This window comes from Hippopotamus amphibius, chromosome 5 (genome assembly GCF_030028045.1).
Source record: "Hippopotamus amphibius kiboko isolate mHipAmp2 chromosome 5, mHipAmp2.hap2, whole genome shotgun sequence".
Classification (NCBI taxonomy): domain Eukaryota; kingdom Metazoa; phylum Chordata; class Mammalia; order Artiodactyla; family Hippopotamidae; genus Hippopotamus; species Hippopotamus amphibius.
In genome coordinates, this window is record NC_080190.1 from 43,421,529 (window position 1) to 43,441,651 (window position 20,123).

The following is a 20,123-nucleotide window of genomic DNA, read 5'->3' on the forward strand; positions in this document are numbered from 1 at the left end:
AGTAGAGATGAATCTAAGTAAAAACCTATAGATTTTCAGTTAAATATTATATTCACTTAACCGTTTCTGAGGTATTGCAATTATGCTGTTTATTTTTCACATTTGTTCTTGCCTGAGAATGTATGCTTTTTGATGAGGTCATTTGGAATTAAATTCCTGATCCAATAATGGTTAAGCACTCTTTAACTTAAGTAATTATTTTTATTCACCAACAACGCACTCAAAATCCAGCAAAATATTCGATGAGATTGAGGGTTGATGGGCTGGTACGTGAGACTTCTGCTTCCATAGTGTTCTATTTTATGCCTCCCAGTATATTCTTATTTTTAAAATTTCTTCTTTGCAATATAAAATTGAATATATTTCCACATAAAGTTTACTCTGTCTTATTTCCATAATATCCTCGCATAGAATTTAGTTTTTATTCCCAACCACCAACTATATGAGATGGTTTAGACCACCTCCCACAGCTTGCAGTGCTTCATAATGAAATTCCCTTCTAGCCTAATGTTTCTACAGTTTTCATCTTTATGATTTATTTTAAATCAGTCTTGGTTTTCATAAATAAATTCACTCCTTTTAGTATATCTGCAATATTATCTTCCTTCTCAGTTTACATACTTGTTTTGTACTTTGTTTTCCATCTAAAATAATTCATATTTACTTATCACATAAAGCAGTAAAATAAAAGGATGTGTGAATGGCAGGGAATGGAGGGTTGCAAGTATATGCACATTTGAAATTTTATTCGAGCCTCAAGACTAGGTAAACTCATGTTATGGGATAGCTTCACTTTTAAAGTTTAAGTTTAGGAAAAAGGGACTTCTGCTTGTAATTTCTCATGGAAATTCTTTTAGAGTATTTTGCAGATCACTGCCTTGAGCACTCTGGTTCGAACTCCAGCATTATTATCCCAGTTCTGTTTGTGCACTTTGTAGTGTAAACGTCTCCATCAATAAACATTATAAGGATGAAATTTGCATTAATCAGTAGGCAGTTACACTCATACTAAGTGGATCATCTAGCACATTTAATAATAAAGAGCCCATGCATATCCTTTCCAGTGGAATTGGAAATTAAGCTTGTGCAATGATTTCTTGATACTCATAAAATAGCTTTAAACTGGGATTTAAAAAATGTTTTACAAATACTAATCCTTGTAACACTTCAACTGATAAGGATAATGAGTGGTAGTTTCTGAGAAGAACTAAGAGACCATCCACTGGTGCTGTAAATTGCCGGAACATGAAGCCAACAAAAGAAATAGATTTTCTCTACTCGTCACTCTCTAGTACTCATTTTAATCATGGGATGCAGTGCTTTCAATAAATGCCAGCCACAAGTCTGTGATTGTAATTCAAAAACAACCTTGAAAAATCCAACATTTCCTAAAAGAAAAGTAGGTAATATAAAGAGATAAGTAATGAAATATCCTCTCAAAGATACGAGAGTGCACTGTTCTAGATTATGTTGAGAAATGTTTATTTTGTAGAATGTTTAAAAAATCATTTAACAAAAAGTGTCCTCAAAATTCACAGTTGTTGTTTGATTATTTTACGTTGTTGTGTAATTATCATAAAAAGGCAGTGAGTTATTTTCATTGCCATTTCACAGAAAGGAAGTTATTCAAAGACAAAATATCTTTCCCAGTCTCTCACTTAGTCAGTAGTGGATCTAAGACTAAAAGTCAGGTCTATTGATTCCAGGATATGGGCTCTTTTGCACGTACCATTTCTTTCTATGGGAATATCTATTCTTTATCAATTTCTTTAAAAATCCCCAAGCACTCAATGTTTTTATGTTTTCTATGCTCTCAAACTTGATAGCTTAAAGAGAAAAAGGGATCACAACTCATACTCCATTCTCAGATCCATTCCAGAATACAAAATTTAACATGTACAGTAGAATAGTGATGAATCATTTATGTAGAAATTCTCCTACAATGTTACATAGCAGAGCAGAGCAAATAACTAATGGCAGCTAAAACACCTCCAAGTAAACGAAACTGATGTCATTAGAAATAATACACTAAAAATCCATCAATCATACAGGTTGAAGGAATGTCCATTATACCAAAAGACTCTTACACTCTTACTTGACACATGATTCTGTGCTTCATAATCTGAATTTCCCCATTAAGGTATATTAGACATCGGAAGTTTAGAAAAAGGCAAGAAAACTATTCTAGGTTGTGAAAATGGTGCAAAGTGATAGTTTATTGCAAAACTGAAAGGAAATGAATTAATTATATTTAGAAACACTGATTTATATTTTATTTGGGAGACTTTTGACAAAAAGACAAAGAAATACACTCACGTTGATAAGATTTGTAGGCATCACTATATTATAACATAATTTAGTTGTGAATATTCCTGTGTTAGGAAGAATTCTAAGACCCCCAAAGTTTCCCTCCTTATGATGTACATGCCCTTTATAACACGTGGGTCTGTAGAGATGTTGATTTTACTCCCATGATTAGGTTATGTTATATGGTACAGTTGATCTTAAAATAGGGAGATTATCCAGGTATATCCTAATCTCATAAAATAGAAACTTTTCTCCAGCTGGTTAAAAAATAGGAAGTCACACTGGGCTGGAAGAAAGCAAATATCCATGTGTGAACTGGCTATTGGGTCACATGAAAAAGGTCCTGAAAATGCCCTCTTGAAGCAGAGAACAGCTGCTGGCAGACAGTCACCAAGGGAGCAGGAACCTCAGTCTTATAGCCCAAGAAATGGAGTTATTTTAAGAACAAGAATGATCTTGGAACTAGATCTTATCCCAAAGCCTCCTGATGAGAGCTCAGCTCAGCTAAGACCTCAACTTCAGCCTTGCACTATCCTGAGCAGAAAATGTAGTCATGGGCTACATGAACTTATGGAACGGACTTCAGACCTAGAAAACTGTGACCTAATAAACAGGTGTTATTTTAAACTGCTAAGTTTATGGTAATTTGTTATATAGCAATATAAAAGCAATGCAGTTCTTAATAATGAAACACATTAAATTATTTGTACAAAGTATATTGACATACTTATGTACCTAAATACCCCTTTGTCATCCAGACTGATTCATACCCTGGAGGGTGTGGATTCTCAGTGAGGTTACATTAGAGACCTGGCATGTGTAAATGCATATGATAAACATGCTCAAATCTAAGACCTTCACTGCTAAAGATGTGTCTGAGTATTCCAATTAGATTCATTATACTGTCTTCTTATATAATTGATGAACATAAATATTTGTATTGGGTTTGATAATCGAATACAAAAATATGAAATTTCAATACTTACTACCACAATGGCCATTTATAATCCACCATTTGTTCTTAAAAAAAGCTTTGTTTTGATTGCAGCAAATGCATTGATTAAAATTTCTGAAAAAACTTAAGCATTTTTTTCTACACTGTTGTAAATCTATTACAAAAGACATTGGTCAGCTGCAGTTAAGATAATGTAGTGTTTTATCATTTAGGAAAGACTTTGAACCTACTATCAGAGGTGGAAAAGAGAAAAACTAAGAACTTGCAGTAAATACGGACAGTTCTGAATACTGTTAGACCAAGAATGTTGCCGAGGAGTTCAAAAGACAAGTAATAATCATGAGATAGGACAGGAGTATTTCTAAATGACAAGTGATATTGGACCTCAGTGCAGGAAGCAGTGAGGACAATGCTAACCCGGAAACACGTGGCCTGTCTAAAATGGCAGCAGCTCAGTTCAAACGGATTGTTGACACACGGAAATATGTTGTCTCATTCTGATTTTTCCAATTGAGATCAGAAATCTAGATCTTCAGGTAAAACTTCCTATTTTTTAAAGCACTCTATAGGCTGAAACTATACCAAAAAAAGCTAAGAAAACTTGTCTCCAACTAGATATAGTATAGTTTATGAGCTATAAAGATGCCATCTAATTTTCTGTGATTTTACTTTCTTAAGAATTTATTACAAAATAATCCAGATAATTGAGAGTAATGAGTAACTGAGTTTGGTTAAGAAATAACCATCTTGTGTGAAAGGTAAGTTTTTGTCACTCTATATTAGTATGGAAAACTGCCTAAATTTAGATGCATTTTTCAAGATTCCTTTGAACAGAGCTCTGTTGAATCAACTTTGTGTGGTTTTAAATGCTAAATGTAACACCAAGCCTTATTATACTGTGACTTACCATATTTCTGCAATATCTCTAACTTGTGTATGGGGTTGTTGGAAATAGACTACAAAGTTACCAATTATATTTGACTTAAATAATTTAAATTTTTTATAAATTATACACCAGTGTCACTTCTTGTAATTATGCAAAGGAATGAACACTTACAACAACTACCAGATTATCAGTCTTAGGAAAAGTAAAAGGTCACATTACAATGATTAGTAAATCTCAGTTTTTTCATGATGAATGGGATGGGGAGAGCATTACTGATCTCAGTATGAGTAATCAATAGGCAAATAGAATAAAATAGCTGCTCTGTCTTAACATTTAACTCACTATTAGTAAAATTTACAGGTGAAATGGCTTTTTGAATTGGTATTGATTGCAAATTACATTTGTAATCAAGCTTAAGAGATACTTGATATATATTGATATTACACTAAATTGGTTTTAAAAAATCAACAAAATAACTACAAAACCTCCACTAGCAACAGATGGAACAAATCGAGTGAAATGTTGAAGATTTGGAAAGAGGAATTAAAACTAAGATCTCAGTGAGTTTAGTTAACTCCTCTGAAACTGAAATTATTTTCTTCATTGATGGATACCAGGGGTTTTGTTTGCATATTTTCCTTTGCTTCATTTTGTTTACTGTGTTTACTTAGAATCCAGGGAAAATGATAGAGCCTAGTAGGATGTTCTGTGACAAGCCAACATATGGTGAATGTGAATTTTCTGCAGAAGCCTAATTGCATCTTCATATATAATTCCATTGAATATTAATGAAATATTCTGCACAAAGATGTGTTTTCTTTTCTTTTCTTAGAAAACAGACAACAGTATTATTGTTAGTAAATAAACTATGTGCGATCTCACATACAATAATACCTGTACATTTAAACAAACAAAAATTAAATTGCCTAAGCGAAACATTCCCAATGTAAGGCAAAAGTAACCAATGTTGTGTACTTAATTGTTGAAACATTCTTAATTGAAGTTGAAAAAATATGATGAAATTACAGATAAAAATAGATTAATTGCTAAAGAACTCTAACAAGTTACTTGCCTAATGACCTTTCAAGGTCCTGCAAATAAATTTCATACAACTTCCTTCATCTAATGAATATAAATATGTTTTAGTCATGATCTGTATGTGTTCACACGAGACTGAAACTTTCCCTCGCAGTCAGGCTACTACATCCTTTGTAACTAAAGTTTTTTTAGAAAAGATTATCTCTAACTGGGGAACTCTTCTTGATCTTTATAGTGATCAAGAAACTCATTTTACTGAGAAGTCTGTCCTGTTTTACAACACTTTCAATGTACTTATCAATCTCAGTCCTCTGGTATACTCAGACACGCTAACAACATTATTAGGATTCAATTGGCTGCAGTGAACCTTGTGCTACATGTTTCTTTTTGGATTATGGTTTTCTCAGGGTATATGCTCAGTAGGAACCTCCATACTGCTTTCAATAGTGGCTGTACCAATTTACATTCCCACCAACAGCGCAGGAGGGTTCTCTTTACTCCACACCCTCTCCAGGATTTATTGTTTCTGGATTTTTTGATAATGGCCATTCTGACTGGTGTGAGGTGATACCTCCTTGTGGCTTTGACTTGCATTTCTCTAATGATTAGTGATGTTGAGCATCTTTTCATGTGTTTGTTAGCCATCTGCTTGTCTTCTTTGAAGAACTGTCTGTTTAGGTCTTCTGCCTGTTTTTGGATTGGGTTATTTGCTTTTTGGGGATTAAGCTGCATGAACTGCTTGATATTTTGGAGATTAATCCTTTGTCCATTGCTTCGTTGGCAAATATTTTCTCCCATTCTGAGAGTTGTCTTCCTGTTTTGTTTATGGTTTCTTTTGCTGTGAAAAAGCTTTTAAGTTTCATTAAGTCCCATTTCTTTATTTTTGATTTTATTTCCATTATTCTAGGAGGTGGGTCCAAAAGGATCTAGCTATGATTTATGTCATAGAGTGTTCTGCCTGTGTTTTCCTCTAAGAGTTTTATAGTGTCTGGCCTTACATTTAGTTCTTTAATCCATTTTGAGTTTATTTTTGTGTATGGTGTTAGGAAGTGTTCTAATTTCATTGTTTTACATGTAGCTGTCCAGTTTTCCCAGCTCCACTTATAGAAGAGGCTATCTTTTCTCCATTGTATATTCTTGCCTCCTTTGTAAAGATAAAGTGCCCATATGTGCGTGGGTTTATCTCTGGGCCCTCTATTGTGTTCCATTGGTCTATATTTCTGTTTTTGTGCCACTACCATACTGTCTTGATCACCGTAGCCTTATAGTATAGTTTGAAGTCAGGGAGCCTGATTCTACCAACTCCGTAGTTCCTTCTCAAGACTGCTTTGGCTATTCGGGTCCTTTGTGTGTCCATACAAATCGTAAAATTTCTTGTTCTAGTTCTGTGAAAAATGCCATTGGTAATTTGATGGGGATTGCATTGAATCTGTAAATTGCTTTGGATAGGATAGTCATTTTCACAATGTTGATTCTTCCAATCCAGGAACATGATATGTCCCTCCATCTGTTTGTATCATCTTTGATTTCTTTCATCAGTGTCTTATAGTTTTCTGCATACAGGCTTTTTGCCTCCTTAGGCAGGTTTATTCCTAGGTATTTTATTCTTTTTCTTGCAGTGGTGAATGGGATTGTTTCCTTAATTTCTCTTTCTGCTCTTTCATTGTTAGTGTATAGGAATGCAAGAGATTTCTGTGCATTAATTTTGTATCCTGCTACTTTACTAAATTCATCAACTAGTGCTAGCAGTTTTCTGGTAGCATCTTTAGGGTTTCCCATGTACAATATCATGTCATCTGCAAAGAGTGACAATTTTACTTCTTCTTTTCCAATTTGGACATGGAAGCAACCTAAATGCCCATCAACAGATGAATGTATAAAGAAGATGTGGCACATATATACAATGGAAAATTACTCAGCCATAAAAAAGAATGAAATTGAGTTATTTGTAGTGAGGTGGATGGACCTAGAGTATGTCATACAGAGCGAATTAAGCCAGAAAGAGAAAAACAAATATTGTATGCTAACTCATATATATGGAATCTAAAAAAAAAAAAAAAGAAAATAGTACTAATGAACCCAGTGACAGGGAAAGGATAAAGATGCAGATGTAGAGAAAGAACTTGAGGACACAGGGTGGGGGGCAAAGCATAAGCTGGGATGAAGTGAGGCAGTAGCATTGACATATATACACTACCAAATGTAAAATAGATAGCTAGTGGGAATCTGCTGTATAACACAGGAAGATCAGCTGGATGATGGGTGATGACTTAGAACGCTGGGATGGGGAGGGTGGGAGGGAGTCATGGGAGAGAGGGGATATGGGGATATATGTATAAATACAGCTGATTCACTTTGTTGTATAGCAAAAACTGGCACAACAGTGTAAAGCAATTATATTCTAATAAAGAGCTAAAGAAAAAAGACTCAATTGGCAAAATTTATAGAGGTCCCCCAACTACCTTGGCCAAAATTATTGCCATTGATCCTTCTCAATCTCAGGTCCACCCTTTTTGGAACTCATGAACTCTCATCCTTTGAGATAATAACAGGATGCCCAACACATTTGGCCTCTGCTTCTTTTGATCCACAGGTGATAAAGAGAGAGATACTCCAATATTACAAAAGCCTAATTACTTCTATTAAAATAAATTTGCCTTGGTAGAGCGATATTTCTGCAGTGTGCTCTCAGGAGGTGAAGATCTTAATCATCACACCTTGCAACCTGGAGATTTTTTTCTATTAAAAAAATACCTCCAGAGGAATTCTCTTTAACTTTACCGGAAAGGCCCCTGTCAGGTGCCGCTAACCAACCCTTGTTCGACCAAACTCCAAGGAATAGATTCTTGGATTAACATGACACACCTAAAGAAAGCACAGAACACTGACTGGACTTGTACATTATCTGGTGACCTGAAAGTAAAGATTTCCCAGAATTGAAGTAGATGGCATTTGATGAAACAGCTCTCCTAAGATAGCCAGAATAGGCTGTTGAAAGTTTGTCACCAAAACTTTGATACTGACAAAACACTTTAGACAGTCTCTAATGTCTATGATATTGATAACAGATGGATTTTAGATAAAAAGGACCTGAGAGTTCTCCCTCCTACCCCTCCTATTACTCAAATGCGACCTTAATAATTTCCCCTCCAATGTGAGACACTACATCCAGGAAAGGTCCTTCCTGACATTGACATTCCTGTTAATCAGTGTTACTTTCAGAGAAAGATCTTGATCAAATAGGGGAAATGTAATATTAATAAACAGAAACCTCAATTAAATAGAATTGAGAGACGAGGAGGTGGAGTCCTATGTATGCCTTGTGAGGATAGCAGAGCTCAGCAGGAAAATGAAAGGCTCATCTTCTGTCCTGGCAAGGATTCATCTCACAAAAAGGCATGGACTCTTAGTTTACTATATCCCTCCTAACTTCCTTTTCCCCTCTATGAAAGTATTCTCCTTCCCTTGCCATGTGGGGACTTGCCTGTGGCTCCTCATGGTTGCAGACCTCAAATTGTGATTCTCTGTTGATCCTAAATAAATCTGTCATTTCTGGAGAAATACTTGGCAGTCTATTTACTTCAGGTCAACATTCTGAACATTTGTATTTTCTAACATATTTAATATTTAAATTTGAGACAGGAAAACATGAAGACTTCCAATTTTCCTCTAAATATTGTTCTTTCAAAATTGTTTTTATATTGCACAAAAAAGGGCCATAACTACCTGATATGTTTTAATATGTTTAATGTTTAATATGAATCATAAGCATCTGAATAAATGTCAATATTTGGTCCTAATTAACATATATTTCTTTCTGGTACCTGTTCATAGAAAAAGCAAAATGTGCAACAATTGTTTAATATCTTATGAACTGTAGAAAAAAAAACCCTGACTTTCTATCAATATGCTCTGTTGTCTCAAGGCTAAAATTATATTCCACAATATCTGAATTCTTGCGTTTCTTCACACATGACTTTCGTAAAAATTTTACAGAAAAAGAAATAATAATGTGTTTGTATAATTTCTAAAGTTAATAATATACAAAAAATTCTGTATTAATAAAATTTATAAATTTAGTAACTTCATATTTTTCCATTTTAAGAATACTATGTTTATTTATCCAAAATCATTATCTTTTCATGTTGTATCTCTTCCCCATATACATCTAGTTAATTCAAATAAGCATATGTTATTTAAATAAGTATGCCCACTTATAATTATTTCCTTTAGGATACTCAAGAATACAATTAGATAAAATTTCCTGTAAATTTCTAAAACTTTTTATTAAAATTTTTCTATTGGCTTTCTATAAAATCTCACCAGCTTGCTGTCCAGTTGTAGTTTAATATAGCACATTCTTCCTCACTCTTTTTCCTTCCCTGAAGGAAAAAGTATTTGTTTTAGTAGTAAGTAAAGAATAGAAATCTATTATCTCTGCTAGTTTGATGAGTGAAAATTGTTACTGGGTTTTAATTTCCACCATTTTACTACATTTTGTGTTTGGATTAGAATATGTGTTTTTGAAGCCAGGAGTTTTGTCCTGTTGTATTCTTTGCTGTTCTCCAGATTATTGAGTAATACCTGCTATGTGGAAGGTGCTTCCTAAATAATAGTTGAATGATAAGAAGCAGGTGCATTAGGCACAGTAAATTCAATCGTCTCATAGAAGGTGTCTGGTGTAACAGCTATGACTAGAAGGGAGAACTGGTGGTTGAGGTATGGTTCAGGTATATTCCTGGTGTTTCACAGAGGCAGCTAGCTTTTAAAAGTGACAGTGATTGAACAGGATCCACCAAGCATGGAGAAAAGGAGGCTGGAGGCCAAGAGCCAGGGATATGTTCCACGTGGCCTGTTGCGTGTGAATGTGTCTCAGTCATGGTCAGTGGTGCTCTGCAGTGGATCAATACTGTATCATGTGCTATTGCCACATAAGTAGCTAGAAACGTGTCACTCCAACATGAGGTGCGTGAATCAAGAGGAACAGGATAGACACCTAAAGGAGGCATAATGATAAGACAGTAGATCAAGTTACAAAATGCTGAGCAGCCCAGGTTATGTGGCTGTTTTTCAACAAAGATCTTGAGCTCCCTAGGATTTTGAGAAGGCAACTCCAGTGACAGGCTTTACCATTAACGGCTATAGCAAAAAAAAAAAAAAAAATTGAAGTATGTTTTTTTCATTAACTGAAATAACGTTGTGTCATCATACCTGTGTCACGTATCTTTAGACCGAACGCTATGATGGTAAACACTTTTGGCCTAATTACTTTTTATTAGAAAGAAGAGAAATACAAGCAAAGGATACAAAGGCCTGAGACAAATGAAAATATGATTTATCCCAGTTTTAACAAGTTGAATTGGAAACTTCCTGATAGTCATTTGAGTTTATTTCTCTACTCTTCATCTACTGATGCATGACAAATTCCTCAAAACTCATCGGCATACAGCAGTAGTATTTCTTGTATTTTTTATGCATCTGGGGGTCAACTGGGGTGGCTCTACTCAATGCGTTTCTCATTTTTCTGGCAGAAGCAGCTACACAAGGCATGTTATTCTCATTGTGATGACAGAAGGGCAAGAGAGCAAGTATATGTCAAGCCTATGCTGAAATCACATCCACTAACATATCATTGACCAAATCATTGTCATATAGCCAAGCCCAACATCAATGGGATATGGAAGCATTCTCTGTCCACAGGAGGGAGAGGTAAGCAAATGTTTACTGATAAATATTCAAACTATCATGGTCACTAAGCCAGTTATACTAGCTATTTGAAATTGCATAACTTAATTGTGTTGTGCTGTGCAAAGCAAGCACATATAACAGTGAAAAGACTTGTATGAAAACTTAATTTGGTGCTTTGAGCTGACTCAGTAAAAGCAAATAGAAAAATATTCTGTTGACTGAGGTAAGGCTGACTTTGTTGTAAAATATTAGAGGATAGGGACAAGGAGAAACAAAGTTCTAGATAATTCTGTCCTCTGATTGCTTTGTAATAATCATCAACTTCTCATTCCACTTAAAAAAAAAAAAAGAGAAACTAACCTATAAATGATTAGTAACCCTAGTTAATGTAAAATCATGTAGCATTTCAAGTGGGGACATAGACCTAGAATGGCCTTGGCAGTACATCAAATAGTATGTTTGTATTTGTGTATGTGTTTGTGTTTGTTTAAAATAAAACGTTTAAAGTATTTATACATTGAGAGTTGTGATTTTCTAGATTAACTTGCTTTTTAATTAACTGAAAAATTACTGCCCTTGATCATATGAGATAAAAACCTCCTGGTATTAAAAAGGGACAGTTAATTATTCAAAGGGAAAAATAGATTTTAGCATAAGTTTACACTTTTAGCTAAGTACCAAATCTTCAGAAACTCACTTGACCCCTCTCCTCTTAAGGACAAGGTGATTAAATTAGAATAGCAGTTGTAAGTGAATAGAATTCCCAATGAGATTTGTAGCACTTTGATCTCTTTATTACTCTGGGAACATTAGCAAAACAGCCTTTTCTAAATGTCTTCTTTCACTAGATCACCTTCTAATCAGTATGTTCAAACAAAGGCACTGTTAAAAGAAATTAACCAAATCTTGTTCTGGCTCAAGTGACCCTCATTTACAACTGAAGCTTAAGACAAGATGCTCAGCTGCTTGAGTCACTTTTGCTTACTTGTCATGAGTTCATTTAGAAACCAGTCTTAGCCCTGGAAAACCTACCCAAGAGTAGTGTGTATGGTTTATGTTTCAAACTGAATTTAAGCCTCAAAAATTATCATTCCAGATACATTTTCTTGGTTTTATTTTTAATATTTTCTCATAGAACATATCCCACAATTCCCCATTTTGATTTTCTTTATACCAATAACTGAGAGGTTTGATTAGGTCACTTTTGCATGATTTCAATAGCTTCCTGCTCTTTTTAAAAAGAAGTGACTTCCTCAATTTTCTTTGTGTGTCTAAACTGCTTTAGTAGAACTGATTCTTTTGAAGAAAAAAGCTACAGTCTCTTTTCATTCCATTATTTAATATTGAATTGAAGATATGATTACTGTATTTTCCCAAGTAACTAGTGTTTTCCGAGGAGACCAAGAAGTATGCATCAATTCATTTCAGATTCATCAGTTTCTCTTCTTTTCTGATAGATAATATGATTTTGTTTTTGGCAAATAACTACTTTCTTATAATTGTCAGCTTCATCACCTTGAATACAATCACACTCTTAATATGTAGGATTCATTTAGAAATCTTTTATTCTACTTCCCTGACATTGCTGGTTAAATGCTTTGTAAACATACAAACTTTACCACTCAGAATAGATCTTCCATTATAAAGAAAGCCTTTCACAGACCCAGATATCATGATGGAATTAAATATTATGTTTACAAGTCTACTGTCTTACGTTGTTATAAAAATTAAATATTTATGTTTACAAGTCTACTGTCTTACGTTGTCATAAAACCTGGGATGAGGAAAGGATATTTACAATAAAAAACACTGACGGTTCACATACATACATATACTCTTTATTCTAAAATGAGTCTTTCCTAATGGTTCCAAATAACTACCTCAATACAAAAGAAAAAAAAAAAAAACTGAAATTCTTTTATATGATACCCTTTACTCTCTTCCTGTAGTCAAGTTTTACTACCTTATTACTGCCTAGAATTGGTGAGGCACTTAAAATGTACCAGGAAAGAATTGTGCTGGTCCTTATGCCCTATGGCAAATGACTTTTATTTATTTTTCTATAAGATAGTTTTCAGAAGTCAACATGTGCAACTAAAATTATTGTAAAAATTGGTGGCAATTCTGATTTGAAGCTAAATTCTTTAGAAAATTGTGGGTGAAGTGGGAAACTGAAATGAAGTAATCCTTACAGTTTGAATTTTCTAAATCTATTGGTCATTGGTTTTTCTTCCAGTGGGCAGGTAGGTGGGGTAACAACCTACAAAAATAGCCACACAGTTACATAAACTATTCAGTTCAACCAAAAATCAATTCACTAATTTTTATTACATAAACTAATGGCTCGTGGCCATTATATTCAAAATTAGAATTATCCTAGTCTTTAAGTAAAAATACCCACAAGATATGAGTGTTAATTAATATATGAGTTGTGTTTGTTGCGAGATTTCTTTCTTCAAATGTTGGAAAACAAACAAACTTTAGTCCAACAAATTCAACTAAGTACTCAAATAATTGGAAGGGAGTGTGGAACATTGGAACACAGCCTATAAGCTGGACATCAACCTGGGTCCTAATTCAGATTCTGCTATGAACTGGCTGAATGAACTTTAGCAAAATGCTTTCTTCTCTGATTTTTCATTGGGGAATAAACTTTTAAAAGAGTTGACCTCCTAGGTGTCTTTCAGATCTAAAATTCTTGGATTCTACTTGATGGAAAATATTCTGAAGCATTCTTTTAAGGGAAAAAAAAAAAGCTTCTTAAAAAAATGCAAGCACTTTAGAGAAACATCTGCTCAACATTTTTTTTTGGTAAAAAACTTCAAGAAAAGAGGACTCTGTTTAATGTTTAAAAATATTAATCAACTATGTATTACAGACTGAAAAAAAAGGATTTTAAAAAATTAAAATGTAGAAGTCTTCTAATTATTCCAGGTATTACTGTCAGAGTTCAACTATTTGGTTCTGTAAGATGGTATTTGCCCATGAATGTTAGCTGCAGCCATGTGACAGCAGGGGGCGCTCTAATACTGTTTAGTTTTATGTTTGTTCCCTGTGGATTTAGGAAAGTCGTTCATTTTTAATTTGGTGTGAAAATTAATATTTAAATGTTATAAGGCTTCAGATATGATAGCATTACAAAAAAGAACGTGCTGATTGAAAGTGCCATCATAACATTTTGTCAGCCATCTTCATTATAGTGAAACGACAACCATTTTCATTAAATTCATTTTTGGAAAAGTATGATTATTCAAACCCTCCGTGAACGATAGGAAAACAAGATATGTGTGAATATTGCATGTGTGTGTGTGTGTGTGTGTGTATGTGTCCAATTCAAAGATGAAGATATTAATTTGCCAACATGTTCATAATCTTTCAAAGTGGTCACATAAACAAATTTACTCTCTAGTTGGAATATTTTTTTCTTTTTTTCTAGAATACTTTTCATTGTGGCTTAATTCCACATAGAATTTGTCTAATATTATTAAGTGGGAATATTGTTTTTTTCTGGATAGAATTACCTGAAGGTGAGCACAGAGAGATTAAATGAGAGTATCTCAATGAGCTAAAATCATATATCCAGATATACTACAGATTATTCTGTTATCAGGGCTTGAGATGAATACTAAGACGGCAAGATATTAATTCCTTGTGCTTTTAAAACAAAAATTTGTTTATGAAATATAAGACAACTGTTGAAACAGAAATAGAGAAAATAGTTTGTGAAGTTCTCCATATTCTTTCCCTTATACTAATCCCTAAAGATATTAATCTTTGTAGTGTAGCAGGCCCTATTTGGCCAGCAACTTTGCCTATCCCTTGTCTAAACCATTGCTTCTCAAAGGTTAATGTGAATTGTTGGTATGCAGTGTTAATATTGAAATCATATTAAAATGCAGACTCTGATTCAGTAGGTCTGGAATGAAGCTTTCATAACTGAATTTATGAAAGCCCTGGGGGGCAGCAACTGCTGCTGCACCATGGACATGCTTTGATGTAGCAGGAAGGAACACCATATCCAGGCTTGGACCATATAAATATACTATGCCCCAAATCTCTGCTGTCCTTCTTATGTTTCTGCCAGCTGAAAATGACCATTGAATCTACGTGTTTAAGATGGTAGAGTATTCATCAGGCTGTCTCTCTGTTTGACCGCATCCAACATATTTCTCTAATGCTAACTGGGAATAATCAATTGGATTTATGGAACAGAGAAATAAACTTTTATTTTATTAAATCACTGAAATTTGAGGGTTATCTGTTACATCAGCTAACCTTATTTTACTTATATGTATAATGAGATTATTTTTATGAATAATGGTTTATATTTTTTTGCTTTTGTAAGAAAGGATAAGTAATAAATTCTAAAAGTGAAATTTCTACTCGAAATGGAATACAAATTTCAAGTGATAAATATTACCTAATTGAAATTTTAAAATACTATGTCAAGTTACACACCTAAAAGGAAAGAAAATATCTGTTATCCAAAATTCTCACCTCCATTAGGCAATCTTAAATTTTTTGTGTTTTTAAAATTTTTTAATTAAGGGAAAAAAACACATAAAATAAAATTAACCATCTTAACTGTTTTTAAGTGTACAGTTCAGTAGTGTCCAAGTATATTCACATTGTTATACAACAGATCTCCAAAACTTGTTTATTTTGCAAAACTGAAATCTGTACCATTTAATAACTCCCCATATCCCCCTTTTCCCAGTCCCTGGTAACCACCATTTTTCTTTCCCTTTCTATGAATTTGACTGCTTTAGATACTTCAGATAATTGGAATCATTCAATATTTGTCTTATTGTGACTGACATTTTACTTAATATAATGTCCAAGATGTATACATATTATTGTAGAAAGTAACAGAATTTCTTTCCTTTTTAAAGCTGAATAATATTCTTTTGTATGTATATACTGCATGTGATTTATCTTAATAATTTTTAAACTTTATCAGATTGACAACTACAAAAATAATGTAGTTTTCATTAATACATTTTTTATTCATAATGATTATAGTACCTTTTTTTTTTTTGCTGCATTGGGTCTTTGTTGCTGCACACGGGATTTCTCTAGTTGTGGCATTGTGGCCAGTGGGAGCTACTCTTCATTGCAGTGTGTGGGCTTCTCATTGCAGTGGCTTCTCTTGTTGCGGAGCATGGGCTCTAGGCATGTGGGCTTCAGTAGTTGTGGCATGTGGGATCAGTAGTTGTGGCTCCTGGGCTCTAGAGCACAGGCTCTGTAGTTGTGGCACACAGGCTTAGTTGCTCTGCAGCATGTGGGATCTTCCCAGCCCAGGGATTGAACCCATGTCCCCTGCATTGGCAGGTGGATTCTTAACTACTGAGCCACTAGGGAAGCCCCTATAGTACATTTTTAAAAAAATAATTTTTATTGGAGTATAGTTGATTTACAATGTTGTGTTAGTTTCTGTTGTATAGCAAAGTGAATCAGTTATACATATACATATATCCACTCTTTTTTAGATTCTTTTCCCATATAGGTCATTGCAGAGTATTGAGTAGACTTTCCTGTGCTATAGAGTAGGTTCTCATTAGTTATCTATTTTATATATAGTAGTGTGTGTATCTCAATCCCAGTCTTCCAGTTCATCCCCCCAATTCCTCCCTGGTAACCATAAGTTTGCTTTCTACATCTGTGACTCTATTTCTGTTTTATAAATAAGTTCATTTGTATCATTTTTTAAAAATTCCTCATGTAAGTGATATCATATGATATTTATCTCTGTCTGACTTACTTGACTCAGTATGACAGTCTCTAGGTCCATCCATGTTGCTGCAAATGGCATTATTTCATTCTTCTTTATGGCTGAGTAATATTCCATTGTGTATATGTACCACATATTCTTTATCTGTTCCCCTGTTGATGTGCATTTAGGTTGCTTCCATTCTTGGCTATTGTAAATAGTGCTGCAATGAACAGTGGGGTGCATGTATCTTTTCAAATTTTGGTTTTCTCCAGATATATGCCCAGGAGTGGGATTGCTGGATCATATGGTAGTTCTATATTTAGTTTTTTAAGGAACTTCTGTACTGTTCTCCATAATGGTTGTTCCAATTTCCATTCCCACCAACAGTGTATGAGGGTTCCCTTGTCTCTACACCCTCTTCAGCATTTATTTTTTGTAGATGTTTTGATGATGGTCATTGTGTCTGGTGTGAGGTGATACTTCATTGTAGTTTTGATTTGCATTTCTCTAATATTAATGATGTTGAGCACCTTTTCATGTGCTTTTTGGCTATCTGTAGGTCTTTGGAGACATGTCTGTTGAGGTCTTCTGCCCATTTTTTGATTGGGTTGTTTGTTTTTCTGATATTGAGCTGCATGAGCTGTTTGTATATTTTGGAGACTAATCCCTTATTGGTCACTTCATTTGCAAATATTTTATCCCAAGTACATTTTTATAGTACCTAGAAATTTACCAATTTTCCAAATACTTCACCTGTTTTTTTGTTTTGTTTTGGTTTGGTTTTTTTGCCAATTTTTCTATTGGCTATTTTGTATTGATTTTGTATCAATACAAACTCATTGCTCATCATTGATTTTAGCCCTTTAGGTTTAAAATCAGTTAAAAATAAGTAGTAATATCTGGTAATATTTTCTCATATGGTTTCTAGACAATAGTTTCTTTGGTTTTATATGCAGAAGATAATTTAGTCTCCATGATTTGATTTTCAAATAAGCCCTGAAATTGATCATTACAGTGTCAAAAAATCTAAAATATTTCTACTCCTTTTCCTAGGATAAAATTGAATAAATAGTAACTCAATAAATACATGATTAATTAAAATTTGAACCTATGTAATATATCATGAATAATACTTAGACATTCCCATAACCTCTTTATTCAACAACCCACACACTTTTTCCTAAATATCAATTCTTTTCCATTTTGTCCTATGTTGAATGCAGGATCTCCTTTAAATAAGGGTTTGCAGCAAAAGGTTGGTTGTTCTCTTTTTGTGAAGTTTCAATGAAGTCATCTCTAAGAATAACCTGGATGCTTGATGATTTTCTGAATCCCCCATGTTAAGCTTAAACCTATTTATCCTTGTTCTGTGCCTAAAGGGAAGAGAGGACATCTGGCCATCACCTTCCATATAATTAGTCTTCATATTAGAAGATTAGAAGATTTTGTCTTTGCCTTCTACTTATGTTGAGCCACTAAAATCCAATTCGGTTCCTTCTTACCATGAAATTTTTTAAATGGGTAAAAACAAATTCTTCTTCCTGTGGTGGCTTGATATATGTAATAATGGGAATAAGTTGTTAAGAATTAGGAAAGATCAGACCACAAGGAATTTTTTAAAGCTAAACATAGATTCAAAAGCAAGAAATAAATTTTAGCATCTGCCAAAAGGCTCAGATGTATGTACACTGGAAATTCCAAATAAAAAGAAGTATAAACTAAATTGGATTTGCAATATCTAAATATTTCTGTAGGAGGTAGGAGATGTCGATATTGTCATTTCCAAGTCTTTCTACTATACGACCACAAGATTTACTTCAAAACTGTCTATTTTATGGATGACTGAGATCCAAAATTAAAAATTATCAAGAAAATAATTTATGAAGAAAGTCAGATCATCTGGCATTTGCAAAAAATAGAAGCAGAAACAGCCTTCGATGTACCAAAAAGTTAAAGTAGCATTAGGCAGCCAATTAAGCCAGTTTGATATATTAAAAAAAACAACTGAAAATCAAAATGAAACAAAAAAATGTATTTCAATGAAATACTGCTCCGAATCTATTCCACTTCACTCATGGCCTGTAGAATATTTGATGCTAGAATTTGTTTGGTGAGAGGTTTGCTTCGAGAGAAAATACACTCTACTAATAAGCTTGCTCTAGTCAATTGGGATCCCTGGGAGACAGATTCTGAGATGAAGATTAGTTTGCAGAAGATCTATTAGAAATATTTTTAAGATTAACATCTGCAGAAAGGAAACGAAGGAAAGATTGGGCAGAGGATGAAGTAAAACAGTGATAATGTTTCTGTGGAAGTCTGAGCCAATGCTATAGATGGATAATTGTTAAGATGGAATAACCCTTCAAAGCTGTCCCAGATTGGGAAGAGAGTCAAGCATTTGTATTCCCACATGAATCAATTATTGGATGCAGGCTGACACTGGAAGGGGGAATGAATTTATGTGAATTCCAAAAGGGGATGATGGCCACGGTTTCTATAAATAAAAAGCAAGTGGTCGCTCTGACAATAATAAGTAACTACAGTAGTCCATCCTTCAGATATAAAACCTAATAACATTTTATTCTGAAAGCTTCTTTCTGATGTGTAATTAAGACCTGCAATTTCCTTTTATCATTTCTTTCAGAAGTTATTCTGCTTCTTCACCCCAAGTATTTTGAAGAGAGATTATTAAAAATCAATAGAGAAGAGGTTTTTTTTTTAAACCAACCTAGATTAACCTAGAAAATGCAAGGATTCCAGACCAAAACTAACTGGAACAGGCATTCTCTGACTTTCCCAGCAGTCCTGGGATAACTTCATTAGCTTCAAATGAGGCTCAAATTATCAGTAGATGATCTTCTGGCTAAACTAGACAATTTACGAATTACGCTGAGTTTGTTGAACTGCCACTTAAAATTCATCTTTAAAGTGATTTATTTTTATTTAATTTTTTAAGAAATTTGTTTATTTATTACTTTTTGGCTGTGTTGAGTCGTCATTGCTGCACACAGGCTTCCTCTAGCTGCGGCAAGCGTGGGCTACTTTTCTTTCCAGTGAATGGGCTTCTCTTTGCAGTGGCTTCTCTTGTTGAGGAGCATGGGCTCTAGGTGTGTGGGCTTCAGTAATTGCTGCATGCAGGCTCAGTAGTTGTGGCTTGCAGGCTCTAGAGCACAGGCTCAGTAATTGCGGCACATGGGCTTAGTTGCTCTGTGGCATATGCGATCTTCCCGGACCAGGGATTGAACCTGTGTCCCCTGCATTGGCAGGCGGATTCTTAACCACTGCACGACCAGGAAAGTCTCTTTAAGGTGATTTAAATTTTTAAAGTTTCAGTGTCCTTATTTATAAAATGGGAATAATTATTATTTTCTTACAAGATTGAATTTTAAAGGAAGTAAAACATGTAGAACATTCAATTTTGTCTAGTATTAATGTAAACCAAATAATTATTAGCTATTTTATTAGGTGACTTGGGTGAGAAACATGAGAGCAACAGATAATGATAGCTAGTATTTTCTAAGGCCAAATATCAAATA